Source organism: Furipterus horrens, unplaced genomic scaffold (genome assembly GCF_987537825.1).
Source record: "Furipterus horrens unplaced genomic scaffold, mFurHor1.1.pri manual_scaffold_2, whole genome shotgun sequence".
Classification (NCBI taxonomy): Eukaryota; Metazoa; Chordata; class Mammalia; order Chiroptera; family Furipteridae; genus Furipterus; species Furipterus horrens.
Window position 1 is genome coordinate 159808296 of NW_028327172.1, and position 15329 is coordinate 159823624.

At 38.2% G+C, this 15329-nt stretch overlaps 1 pseudogene; it reads right to left on the reverse strand.

Moving 5' to 3' along the window:
* Positions 1 to 5000: 5000 nt before the first annotated feature.
* On the reverse strand, positions 5001 to 5288 carry LOC150019824 (small ubiquitin-related modifier 2 pseudogene; annotated as a pseudogene).
* Positions 5289 to 15329: the final 10041 nt, after the last annotated feature.

Sequence of the window (15329 nt, forward strand, 5' to 3'; positions counted from 1 at the left end):
TATTACAAGGCTAATGTAATCAAAGCAGCCTGAGACTGGCATAGAACAGACATATAGATCAATGGGACAGAATAGAGAGCCCAGAAAGAAACCCAGGCCTCTATGTTCAATTAATATTTGACAAAGGTGGAAGGAGCATAAAATTGAGTGAAAATAGCCTCTTCAACAAATGGTGCTGGGAGAACCAGACAGGGACATGAAAAAATATGAAATTAGACCACCAACTTACACCATACACCAGAATAAACTCAAGATGGATAAAAGACATAAGTGTAAGCTGTGGCACCATGGAAGTCCTAGAGGAAAACATAGGCAGTAAATTTTCAGATATCCCATGCAGCAATGTTTTCACCGATTTATCACCTAGGGAAAGGGAAATAAAGGAAAGAATAAACAAATGGGACTATATCAAACTAAAAAGTTTCAATTCAGCTAAAGAAAACAACAGCAAAAGAAAAGGGAACCAACCATATATAAAAACATATTTGCCAATGATACCTCGGACAAGGGTTTGATCTCCAAAATATATAAAGAACTTATACAACTCCACACCAGGAAGACAGACAATTCAATTTTAAAAATGGGCTAAAGACCTGAACAGACACTTCTCCAAGGAGGACATACAGAGAGCCATAGTCACATGAAAGAAAGCTCAACATAACTAGCAATCAGAGAGATGCAGATTAAAACCATGAGATATCACCTCATACTTGTCAGAATGGCCATCATTAACAAATCAACAAAAACAAGTGCTGGCAAGGATGTGGAGAAAACGGAACCCTAGTGCACTGTTGGTGGGAATGCAGACTGGTGCAGCCACTGTGGAAAACAGTATGGAATTTCCTCAAAACACTAAAATGGAATTACTTTTATATTCAGTGATTTCACTCCTGGGATTATACTCGAAGTATCCTGAAACACCAATTCAAATGAACCTATGTACCCCTATGTTCATAGGTACATTGACATAATAGAATACTATGCAGTAGAAAGCATGGATGGAAATGGAGAGTATTATGCTTAGTGAAATAAGCCAGTCAGAGAATGACAAATACCATATGATCTCACTTATAACTGGGATCTAATAAACTAAGTAAACTAATGAGAAAAATAGAACTGGAGGCACATAAACATAAAACAGACAGCTTAGGAGGCTGTGGGGAGGTGCGGTCTGGTTGAAAGAAGGTGAAGGGATCACACAAAGAACATATACTATACATGACCCATGGATATAAACACTGGTGTGGGGTCAGACTGTGGGAACGGGGAGGTTGGGCAAGGGAAAGGGGACAAAGGGGGAAAAATTGGTACAACTGTAATAGCAAAAACAATAAAAATGTTACAACATAGGTAACCTATTGACATCTTTTACTTTCATTTTGAGCAAATGGATAATATAGTATTGTTTCATAAAGACATATAATCCTTTTGTTCAAGCATGTTTGAAAAACTTCCCAGGGTTCAGGATGGATGTAAAACACTTTTCAAACCTGGACATGGAAGTAGGCCCCTGGAGAGAATCAATAATATCTTCTCTAATTATTTCTTAAACTAATTTGGCCTATTTGATATACTAAAATCACATGGAAAGCTTTGTCAAATAAAGAAATAATAATTAAAAAACAAAGCAAAACAAAACAAATTAGGATCCAGAGAAATTGCAATCCTTGTGCCCTGTTGGTGGGAATTTTGAAATGGTGTAACAGCAATGGAAAACAGTACAGTGGCTCCTCAAAAAATTAAAAATATAACTACCATATGATCACTAATTCCACTCCAGGTATATACCCCCAAGAATTAAAAGCAAGGTTCTGAAGAGATATTTGTATACCTAGGTTCATAGCAAGATTATTCATAACAATCAAAAAGGTGAAGCAGTCTTCCGGCCAAAATGGAGGCCTAGATAGACATGCTAATTCTCCCTCAACAACTAAGAAGGAATACAACTACCTCAAAACTAGAGACAACCAGAAGTTCCAGAAAATCAAGCTGCATGGAAGTCCAACAAACAAAGATATAAAGAAAAAATACTCATCCAGACAGGTAGAAGGAGCGGAGCCCAAGCAGAGAGGACATGGTGTGGTAGTGGCAGCAGCAGGCTGGGAGAAAGTGCAGTCACATGTTTTAAAAAGTAGGGAGGCACACCTGGGGAGCGTTTCCAGCCTCAGACCAGACCGCGCAGCTTACAGTTCCAACGCCAGGGAAAATAAAGCCTCATTGCTTCTGTGAAAACCAGTGGGGTTGAGATAGAGGAAGAAACTGCCAGTCTATCAGTAAAGTCTGCTTGTTTAAAGCACCCACAGTCCTAGAACATCTGCAGACACACCCACTCTGAGAACAATGGGCAGGGCAACAGCTAGAGGGGCGTCAGTCTTATACAGAAGTGGGAGAAGTGTCTGGAAAAGGACTGCATGCTGAGCAAGTAGCATTGTTCCATCTCAGACCCCTCCCCCACATACAGCACCACAACATGGTGAAACAGGTTGCCATACTGATGAATACCTAAGGCTCCACCCCATACAAGGTAACAGGTGTGACAGCTCTATCTAAGACACAGAAGCCTGTCAAGATGAGGAGACAGAGAAGTATGGCCCAAAAGGGGGAATGGATCAAGGTTCCAGTGGGAAAATTAAGCGATGAGGAGATAGCCAACCTAACAGACGTAGAATTCAAAACACTGGTGATAAAGTTGCTCACAGGCTTGACAGATATGCTTGAGTATGGTAAATGCATAAGAGAAGAAGTGAAGGCTATGCTAAAAAAAAGGAAGGAAAATCTACACAAAACCAATGGTGAAGGGAAGGAATCCAGGGTTCAAATCAATGATTTGGAACATAAAATAAGAAAAAACAGTCATCCAGTACAGAATGAAGAAACAAGAATTGAAAAAATGAAGAGAGGCTTAGGAACCTCTGGGACAACTTTTAACGTGCCAACATCCAAATCATAGGGATACCAGAAGGAGAAGAGAAAGAGCAGAAATTGAAAGCTTATGTGAAAAATAATGAAGGAAAACTTCCCAAATTTGGCAAAGGAAATAGACATAAAAGTCTAGGAAGCACAGAGTCCCCAACAATCTAGATGACCCAAAGAGGACCACAACAAGACACATCATAATTAAAATGCCAAAGGTTCAAGATAAAGAGAGAATCTTAAAAGTAGCAAGAGAAAAGAAGAGAGTTACCTACAAGACTGTAAGACCATCAGCTGATTTCTCAAAAGAACTTTGCAGACAAGAAGAAATCAGCAAGAAGTAGTCAAAGTGATTCAAAGCAAGGACATAAAAACCAAGATTACTCTACCCAGCAAAGCTATCATTTAGAATGGAAGGGCAGATAAAGTGCTTCCCAGACAAGGTAAAGCTACAGGAGTTCATCATCACCAAGCCCTTATTATATGAAATGTTAAAGGGACTTATTTAAGAAAAAGAAGATCAAAACTATGAACATTAAAATGACAACAAACTCACAACTATCAACAACAGAACCTAAAAAATAAAAACAAAATCCAACTAAGCAAACCAGGATAGAAACAGAATCACAGGTATGGAGATCATTTGGAGGTATATAAGCTGAGAGGGGGAAGGGGGAGAAATGGAGAAATGGTGCAGGGATTAAGAAGCATAATTGGTTAGTACAAAATAGACAAGGGGAAGTTAAGAATAATATAGGAAAGGGTGAAGCCAAAGAACTTCTATGCATGACCCGTGGACATGAACTACGGGGGCTCCTTGCTGGAGGAAAGGGGATACTGGGTGGAGGGGAGCAAAGGGAAACAAAATTGGAACTACTATAATCAATAACATATACTTAAAAAAAAAGTTGAAGCAACCCGAGTGTCCATTGATGTCTGTATGGATAAACAAAATGTAGTACAGACATACACTGGAATATTATTCAGCCTTAAAATGAAAAATAATTCTGACCTACAACAACTTTAAGAACATTATGTTAGTTAAATAAGCCAGTCACCAAAAAACAAACAAACAAATACTCTATGATTCCACATATAGGAGGTAGCTAGAATAGTCAAATCCATAAACAGAAAATAGAATGGTGGTTGCTAAGGACTGGGTATAGGGAAGTAAAAAAAGTTGTGCAATGGGCATAAAATTACAGCTTTGCAAAGTGAAGAGTACTGGAGATTGGTTGTACAATAATATGAATGTATGTAACACTACCAAACAGTGAATTTAAAAATGCTTAAGGTGGTACATTTTATATTATGTGTATTTTACCACAATTTTAAACAATAGTGATTCATACATCAGAAGTAGACCAGTTCCTAATTTATAGCATAGCAAAATCATGGCTATTTCTCTCCTACATATTTCCATTTCAGTTTGGAAATGCTGACCTTAACCTTCAACGCTACAAGTCAATGTTTTAGGCTCTCACCAATTTTTTTTTTTCATTTTAAACAAGAAGTTTATTTAAACAACAAGACTCTTGACTTGAAGGGAAAACTATCTAGGATTCATTTCTTTTAGAGTAATTTTTCCCTATTTAAAGAGATTGCTCTACATGTAACAGCTATGTACAAAAAAGTTTTAAAATTGTCGTTGGTTTTACAATGATAAATGAAAAACATTAAAATTCTCCAACAAAACAAGGTATGCAAGAATTTTTATGTTGTTCTTTTTGTGTTAAACCGTGATACCAAAATAAATACTGGAATATAAAGATAAGAGCTGAATGAGAATGCCACTAATGGAGAAAGGAGGCATTTTCACAGAATCAGTATTTTTCCCCATTCCATTTCCATTTAATGTCAATCAAAACAGACCACTGGCCATTTAGTTAAAAAAGATGCAAATGCTTCTGCACATACATCAATTACTTTATGTATAATAAAGGAATGGGGAAAGGGAAAATGAAAGAATAGAGAAAACTATACTGTAGTAGTCAGGATGTGGTGGAACCAAATTGCAGTTTTCTAACTAAGAATGTCTTCTAGATCTAGAGAAACAGAGTCCTGAACTAAAGTAGCAGGTTCCCGTTTTAGTAGATACCTCCTGTCTATTGCTGGAACACATGAATTGTATCTTCATCCTCCATTTCCAACTGTGCAGGTGTGTCTGTTTCATTGATTGGCTGCCCATCAAATTGGAATTTGATCTGCCTCATTGACAGACTATGTTGTTCACAATAGGCTTTCTTTAGTTTACTAAGTGGTGTACGCATCTTAATCTTAAACTGCACCACAGAACCATCCTGCTTTGCCACCTTCAAATTAATATGATCATTGTTCTCAGTCTTGACTCCTTCCTTGGGCTTTTCCTCCGCCATGGCAAGTGCCAGAGGCTCCTCAGCTGCTGCTTCACAAAAGAGGTACCAGGTCAGCACCAAAGAAGCACACAAGCAGCACCAGGAGCAGCAGAAGAAGGATGTGACAGCGGTCTAGGCTCTGACCATTTTTGAAGAAAAAAAATTTCTTCAGACATTTCCAAATGTTCTCTGTGGGGGTGAACAGCGGAGAAAAACACTTCTTTAGAATCATATACTGTATATTCGTGTAGAAAGTATACACTTGCACATATTACTGTACATTTAAAATTATGCATAATTACTTTATGGGCAAAGGAAGAGATTATTTAGGAAATAATTTTTATTATATGAGATTTTCACCTTACTCACCTAATTCTGAACCTAATCTTTGTTGTTAAAACTTAGACTCTGCTGTATGTATTTATGCAAAATTCATTTTTTTCAGAAACTAGACAAAACAACTTGAAACTCAGAAGACTGATTTTTTTAAATTAAAAAGACAAACATATCTACAAAAATATTAGCAAAGTGAATCCAGCAATACGTTAAAGAGATCATACACTATGATCAAGTATGATTGATTCTGGGGATGCTGGTTGGTACAAAATTCACAAATCAATAAATATGATACATCACATAAACAAAATGAAGGATAAAAAAAATCACAGGATAATATCAATAAATGCAGAGATCATTTACTAAAATCCAGCACCCATTTATGACAAAAACTCTCAGCAAAGTGGGAATAGAAGGAACATACTTCAACATAATAAAGGTTATATATGACAAATTCACAGACAACACCACACTCAATGAGCAGAAATGAAAACATTTCCTTTAAGTTAAAAAACAAGACAGGGATGTCCACTTTCATCAGTCTTATTCAACATAGTACTGGAAATTCTAGTCAAAGCAATTAGACAAGAAGAAGAAATAAAGGCATCCAAATTGGAAAAAAAGTGAAATTCATTGTCTGCAGATGACATGATAATGTATATAGAAAACCTGAAATACTCCAACAGAAACTACTAGATTGATAAATAAATTCAGTAAAGTAGCAGGATACAAAATTAATTTTCAGAAATCAGTGGCATTTTTATACACCAATAATGAACTCTCACAAAGAGAAACTTGTTGCAGGAACACAGATCTCTGCGTAGGGGCATTCCCATGCCCCTCCGCCCAGGTGTCCTGTGACTCAGGAGATGATGAGCTAATCTTGTCTCCCCCTGCGGCTTTAGGCTATTCAGGCCACTGGGTCATGGAACCCTGAGGACAAAGAGGTCTGTTGAGTACTCCATCTGCCTCCTTGAAGATAGTCTTAAATTGGGGCTGGCCTTGATGATTAGTGGATTTGCTTTGCATCCCTGATAGGTGTTATCTAAACCAGAAGTTACCCTGGCTGTATTTTACATATTAATGATACTTTGTAAGAATTCTTTCACTTGTAAAAATTCTTTTATTGTTGGCTGGAAAGTCACACCCCCTGTTCTAGTAACTTTTGAAATCCTAATAAAAGGACGGTGTGACCTCTTGCTCTTTCACTGATGGTCCGAGCGAGCCACAGTCCTCCATGCGTATTGGCCATTCATCCTGCTTGCTGGAATTATGTCAGCGTCCCCGACCATATTCAACACTTCAGAAACTAAGAAAAGAATCCCATTTACTATTGTAACTACAACAGAAAAATAAATAAATAAAGTTCCTAGGAATAAATTTAACCAAGGGTACTCAGGAAATTATAGGACATTGAAGAAAGAAACTGAGGAAGATACAGCTAAGTGAAAGCATTAACATCATTTAAATGTCCATACTACCCAAAGCAATCTATAAGTTCAATGAAGTTCCTATTAAAATACCAATGGCATATCTCACAGAATTAGAAAAAATAGTCAAAGAATTTATATGGAACCTTAAAAGACCTGAAATAGACTCAGAAACCTTAAGAAAGAAGAACAAAGCAACATGTATCATGCTACCTGATATTAAACAAGGCCATAGTTATCAAAACAGTGTGATATTGGCATAAAAACAGGCATTTAGATCAATAGAATAGACCAGAGAGCCCAGAAAAAAAACCCAGTTTTTACGGTCAATTATTATTTGACAAAGGAGGCAAGAATATACAATGGGGTAAAAACAGTCTATTCAATAAACAATGTTGGGAAAGTTGGACAGATACATGAAAAAAAGAAAGAAAGAAGGAAGGAAAAAACAGACCATCTTCTTACACTATACACAAGACTAAATTCAAAATGAATTAATGACTTACATGTAAGTCATGAAACCATAAAAATCTAGAAGAAAACATAGACAGTAAAATTTCAGACATTTCTCATAGCAGTATTTTTTCTCTTAGGGCTTGGGAAACAAAAGAAAAAATAAACAAATGGGATGACATCAAACCAAAAAGCTTTTGCAATAGAAAAAAAAAAAAATCAACAAAATGGAAAAGCAACCCACCAAATGGTAGAACATACCAACCAGTGATACATCTGATAAGGGGTTCATTTCCAAAATGTATGAAGAATTTATACAACTTAACACTAAGAAAACAAACAATCCAATTTAAAAATTGTCAAATTACCTAAATAGAAACTTATCCAAAGAGGACATATAGATGGAAAAAAGACATATAAAAAGATGATCAATGTCACTAATCATCAGAGAAATGTAAATTAAAACCATTATGAGATATCACTCCTATATATAATATTCTATTTTCCTAAAAGCTTTTAAAGTGAAAAGCAATGACGATACTTTAAATTATTAAATGCCTATGTAGTTTACAAAGAAAATTTTGTAATGCAGTCATGTAGCAAATCAATTTCATAAGTTAATAGTGTCATTCTATTAGCCTAAAAAAACAAAATTAGAAAACAAAGCCTCTAAATTATACTGATGCAATGAACTCAGAATAGCCATGTTTTCAAATATATAATATAATTTCATACTTGTTTAAGAATAATTGCTTGCTTGCACAATTTCTGTGCAATGTTTGCAACTTGCTGTATTTTAGCAGGAATAACAAAGCCAAGTGCAGAAAGCTGATAACCTTCTCTCAGAAGAATCACTAAATGATCTGAATAATGCACTTTTAATGATCCATCATTAGGACCCAATTCCATAATTCTATTAGCTTAATACTACAAAACAAAATGAATAATTTTTAAAGTTTTATGTTCTCTCTTCTGACTGATGAAAAACAAGTTTTTACAACTCTGCTGAAAATAGAGTTAATTCAAAAAATATTTTAATTTTAGTTTTTAGCTGATTATCTTTTTTAGATGGTGTATCATAATTCAGATCTTTATAATACATTGCAATATAAAAAATACAACATTAATATTTCAACTTAGCAGTTTTGAAGTCAGAAAAATCAGTCTCTCAACCATCAGCTAAAACTGAAAAAAGATATCTCCAGTATAAAAAGAAAAGGTTTTGACTCATTTTCTAAGAGGGTTTTTTTTTTTTACTCATTCTACTTGGTTCTTTAATACTTTTATTAAAGGAACAACGATAAGAACATCAAAATAGTAGGCGTAGAGATAGTAGAAAGTTTCATTTCTCTACACTTTGTTTCATTATCTAAGGACAATCTTTTGTTCATGAGCCTTGTAAAGGCTACAATTTCAAATTTTACATTGGGGCACTCAAGGTGGCATGGATTGTAAAAATTTAGATGAGGTAATTAAGCATAAATTATTACACAAGGGAACAATTTTTAACATAATTCCTGTTGAGTTCAATTTTTTCAGCTGTTTTAGACTTAAATAGGCATGCCAATTTCAAAACTGCAGCTTGTTTTCTTCTGTCACGTCAACTTTTTTTCTGTAGAGTTTATCTTAATGTGACCACTCTAGGTTGGATCAAGCCTGGATCGAGGGCAGCACTAGTGCTCTCCTATCAGCTGAGAGCAAACCTCCCTGGAGTGGGGAGGGGTGTGGGATGACCTTGGAGACCAGTGGCTGGTTCATACTTGTCTAGGCTATTCAGTTACACATGAGACAGTGTGGGGAGAGGTTGTGTGCCACTCTATAGAGTGAATCGTATTCTGAAGTGTAGTCTGAGTTCTTGTCTGTATACAAGGAGTTAGCAGAACTTATTTTTTTTTATTTACATACATACTTATTTCCTTTCCTTCAGATCATGTCTGCCTCTGCTATTTCTCGTTGTAAGTGCTTAAACAACCCTGATTCGTTTTGTTCTATCTGTGGCAGTTTCATCATTCCCAAAGGACAAACATCAGCGCACTTGCCAGGCAAGCCTATTTAGCTTATTTTTAAAGTATATTTTATTGATTATGTTGTTACAGTAGTTCCAGTTCTTTCCTCCTTGGTGCCCTCCGTCCAGCACCCCACCCCAGCAATCCCACCCCCCGACCCCCAGTTCACATCCATGGGTCGTGCATACAAGCTCCCTGGCTTCACCCTTTCCTATACCATTCTTTTTTTCTTTTTCAATTAATTAATTTTTTAAAAAAATGAAAAATAACAATTCCTCCCTCTCAGACTTAAGACCCTTTGTGCTCCTTTAGCTGCTTCAAGCTGGACATGGTCTTCATCCTACCTACCCTTGAGTCCAGAAATCCCTAAAAAAGAGTGGGGGTGTAGTGGGGAAGAATCTTGCAGACTCCAGGTCAGTAGGCTGTCCCCTGACGACAGTGCTATTTTGCATATTTTAAAGTAAAAATTGGTGATTAAGATAAGTCTTGGGCCCCTCACAAGGTGTGCAAGCAGTGTATCAAGAGTTTATGGATGCCAGCATCTTCTGCGGCTGCGGGGCGCCTGGGGCACTGGTGGCGCCCCGACCGCAGGGACCCGAAGCGGCCCGGCACCTGAGAGGCGGGCCCGAGCGCAGGTGGCCCTACCCCGGGCGGCGGTGCACCCTGGCACCTTCAAAATGTCCTCAGTGACTCAGTGGAGAGCTCAGATGATGAATTCTTTGATGTAAGAGAGGAGGGGGCCGAAGGGAAGAATGCCATCCTCATCGGCATGAGCCAGTGGAATTCGAATGACCTGGTGGAGCAGATGGAGACCATGGGCAAACTGGAGGAACGCCAAGGTGAAGAGAGCGTGCCGTGTACGTCCAGCATCCTCCAGGAAAAGCAGACATCGGCAGGAAGAACCAGGTCTCTCCCATTAGCCGCATGAAGCTGGAAGAGGAGTCTGTGTGAGTGTTTGGGAGGAGGGTGCACACTCAGAACGTCCCTCTCTCTCCTGTTTTGATCTGTGCAAAGTCGTAGCTCTGGGGCTGTAGGAGGAGAAAAACAGTTTCCCTTCTACCCCTCTAGTTCTTCCAGCTGGACTCATAAGGGAATGGACACGAAACAGATTAAAAAGGAAAACTGGCCCAATTTATTGCACATGTACTCACAGGGGTTCCCTGAGAATATGGGACCCCAGGACGCCTTGGGCAGTTGAGACTTCCATGCTATTTTGGACTAAGGAGAGGGAGGCAGGGGTCCGGGACTTCCAAGGGGAGGTAGGCAATTCACAGGCAGGTGAGAATGAGCAAACATGTAGTCAACACATGGCTGAATTCTTGCTGGACCACCCAGGACAATGGGACCCTGGGACTTTGCTAGGTTCCCCCTGTCTGCCACACTGAGCTCCTACTATGCGGAGGTGATAGCTCCCTTTCCTGAGGCAGGTTTTCTATCTAAATTCCTCTAGGCAGGTAAGGGGGAGGAGGTAAAAGGCTCTTTCTGAGCTTTTGTTTCTTAAAAAGAACCAGCTTAAAACAATCAAAATCCCAAACGGCATCTTTTGGGGTGGCAAATTCTGCTGTTCCTCAGGGGGCTCAGCCCACTATGCCTACCCCACCCCCAGGTGCAAGGCTTGCTGGAGGCCTTCCTCCAAGCTCTGTCCCTCAGTGCCGGCTTCCCAGGGCCTGGCTGCAGCGTTGAGCATGAGTGCAGGCCTGACAAGCTTCCTCTGTGCCTACGGTCCAGTGGTGATTCAAGACAAAGCCCCCAGGGCCTGGAAGGCAGGAGTGTCTGGGTCAGGGGCACCTCCAAGGTGCAGGCCACAAGCGCACTGTGTCCTCACAGAATGTGAAGGACTGAACTCGGCAAGGTGGGGGGAGCTGTGTTAAAATGTACATAACCCTGGGATTTTAATTCATAGAGGTGACTGAGTGACGCATTGGAGAGATCAATGCCATTGAAGAAATGTATTATTTACAGTCCTCAAGTCTAGGGGACACTCCCCACCATGCAAGGCCACAGAGGAAGCATGAGGTTTGATCAGGAGATTTGGGGAAAGTGGGGAAAGCCAGAACCTTTATTGTTTTCTCCGAGGGAAAGGAAGGTAGGGCAGAGGAAACTGCTTAGGACAGGCTCGTATGAATAACGTCTGAGGCTCTGGGTGTGGTGGTCTCCAGTTTTCTGATCCCTGCCTGGCCTTGGGGTGACTTAGGACCCCCTGTGGGAGTTAGATAAAGGAGGTGGATTGGCTGGTTTGCACATGAAAGGTGAAGTCCAAGTTTATTGTCTCTAGGAAACAGCACGCCCTGGGAAGCGCAGGCCCCGCTTGGCCAGCTGGGTGCCCCCAAGATGGCAAAACAACATCAAATAAACAACGCGATTAATAAGGGATGTCAGGAATGTGGGAGAGGAAAAGAGCCCAGGTCATTCCTCTGGGCCTCTGGGCCATGCAGCTTCAAAGTGAAAAGCACAGCCGCCGACCCCCACGGTGTGGGACCCTCAGAGCCCTGTTTGCCTCAGACGCGATTGCATTGACCAGATGTTTGGTGTCTTCTGGAGCTGGCTGAGAAAAGAAAAGGCGTGTTTAAGGAGAGGCAAACTGCCTGCATTTTTTCACCATGGTTACGGATTTTAGTTAGAATTATGTTGCTTAAGGATATTCTTATTTAGTCAAGAGTAACAGTAAGTGAGCGGAAGAATCTGGAGCTGCAATGGTCATTGAAGTTGGTGATTTCCAGTACAGACCCACTTCCACAGTGAAAAACAGCAGCACTGTTACATGTTCTTCTGTAATGTTGAATGCGCTCAGTTGGGAGGGCTGCTTTTTGTGCCACTGTTTGTCCTGTCTGCACATCTGTGCATTCAAATACTTTTCCTTTTATGAAATGATGGTGGCAATCTATGGTGATTTGTTTATTTTTAATGCGAAATTGGTAAAATAAAATTCTGCGACGCCACGATAAAAACAGAAAAAAAAAAAAGAGTTTATGGATGTGGACGAAGGGAACACATGATAAATTGCCATTTGGTATACCTATGGTTTGGCGAGAGCCCGGATATCATTCAAGTGACTGTTACTTTTGTATAGTGAAAACGTCAGGATATAACAAGACAAATAAATGTAAAAGAGTATCCTAGTCTACCATCAGCTATATGCACATTGTCTCATCAGTTGAAATCCCAGTGCCAGTTTTGACTGAACTACCCTCTTTTGAAAAACAGGAGTATGGTGAAGAACTAAGTGACAGCAAAGACGAAGATTTTGAAATTGAAGATGACTCAGTTCTTAAGGGATTTGACCAGCATGAGTTGAATGATTTGGCACGAGATTTGGGACTATCCAAAATGGCTTCAGAACTCCTCACATCAAGACTGTATGAGTAAAACTTGCTTGAAAAAGGAGTGAAGGCATCCTACTTTCAATCAAAAGAAGTGCATTTCTGCAGTACTTTCGAAGTGACGGTGGCTTTGTGGATTGCCATAACATACATGGGATGGAGGAATTGGGAATTCCAATCTAGAATGCAATTGAATGGCAACTGTTCATCGATAGCTCAAAGTGGAACTTAAAATGTGTCCTCCTCCACAATGGCAATTTATTTAGTGCAGTCCCAATTGGCCAGTCAGTTTGCTTTTGTGAAGAATATGAAGACATAAAGAGAGTCACGGATCTGTTGCAATATCACAAGAACAATTGGATCATTTGTGTTAACCTTCAAATGGTCTGCTTTCTTCTTGGTCAGCAATGCAGATACACCAAGTATCCCTGTTTTCTGTGTATGTGGGACAGCAGAGCTCATGAGAAGCAGTGGGTGTAGTAAGATTGGCTTCCAAGATCTGACCTCAAACCTGGTGATCCAAACATTCTACATGAGCCACTTGTTGACAGGAAGAACATTATATTCCTACCTCTGCACATAAGACTGGGTCTCATTAAGCAATTTGTTAAAGCTTTGCCAACTGAAGGAGTCTGTTTCAAGCATTCATTTTGGCATTTCCTAGCCTGTCGTTTGAAAAGATAAAATACCTCAATATGTATGTTTGGTAGCAGAACTTTACTACTTGTACACAATTTGACTTACAGTAACAACATATAGCCTTTATATGAATAAAATAACTCTAAATAAACAATATATACAGGTATTTTTTTATTTTCCTTTGTATGTACATTTTGTATGATTTTGGGGACAAAGGGAGGGTATCCTGTACCTTTAAAAATTGATGTGATAGAGAAAAATGGGTCATTTTTGGATTCAGATGCCAAAAGTTAGTCAAAAACAAGTGTCAGATCTAACTCAATGAAAATTGTGTTCCCCAATGCTATATTTTGATCTTTCTTTTAGGATCAGGTTTATATAATGTTTATTCTTTTAAATCACTGCCACAATTAAGAGAACTTGAAGGTCTTAGAAAGTAAGCTACTGAAAAGCAAAGAACAAATCTATTCAACCTATTTAATAACATAAAACAAGGCATACTTCAAAATGGATTAAAATAATGATTTAGTTGAAACTTTCCTATTATGAACATAAAAAGCCTGTCAGAAAATTATTATGGTGATCCTTTTTGCTTTTATTTGAACCTAATCTTCAAAATGAGTTTCTACATATAAGCATATCCTAAAATATGTTCCAAAATTCATTGACTCTATACAATAATATAAGTTTTACCAAGAAAGAAAGAAGAAAGTGAGAGACAGGGTATTTCATTTCAAATGGGAAACAAACACCAGGCTGAACAAAATTAAACATGTTTTCTACAGAAGGTCTCAGTCCTTTGGTACTTAGTTGGTCTCAGAGTTATGAATGTGTGTGTATACAGTATTCCAAAATTAGATGACCAAAAGGAAAAAAAAATTTTTTTTTTAAATTTTGGCCTGGAGTGTCTCTCCTATTTTATGTTCAGGGTAGAAAGGGAGAAAGTTAAATGGCATGATGTTATATTCTATGCCCTACATCTTCTGGTTCTTATATTCTTCCTGTACAACCAAAATGCAATATAAAGGGAAAAAATTAATCAATTTAAGAAGTTACCACTTTTGGCCTAATCATCCTTTGTATTGATATAGGGAAAATAAACAGAATTTCTTATTATAAAAAAGTTACCTTTAAAAAGTAAGTTTCTAAATACTAAAACATGACAAGTATTTAAAAATACAGACAATAATATGCTGGGAAAGTGTATCAGAACAAACAAACAAACAAACAAAAAAACAATGGCTTTTCTAGACCATCCATTTAAATACTCATTAAAATAATTAGGTTGACCAATTAAATTATATTCAATGTAGCTCAATATTTACCAAACCCTTAGGAATTATGTTGGCACCACAGAGAAATACTCTCATAACAAGGAGCTAAAATTAATGAAATGTTACAATTTACAACATGTGTGTGTATGCAAATGCATATACAATATTAATATAAAAGGGTTGAAAAACATATACATATTAATAGTAATAACAAAAACATCATAGAGGAGAGAAATCCTAACTCCAAAATGGTGATCTGCAGTCTGGGAAATAGACATGAGAAACAAGGGGGAGGCAGTCAACCAACTATACCAACCTCATAGACTTAAACGTTGATAAAAACTAACATATAAAATTTAAAGAAGCAGCATTAAATTTGAAGAAAGAAGAGAGGCAGAGATGACTAATTGCATCTTGCCATTTGGATTACTAACATAAAAAAAAGAGATTCTTGTGTAGATTTCAGTGTTTAGTACATTTAAACTTTCCACAAACCAAATCTAGAATCAGATAAGCCAGATGGAATATCCCTGGACCAATCATCAAATTGTTCTTGTTCATATAGTTTCAACTGCTCTAACAGATCTTCAGCACTTTAATGGAA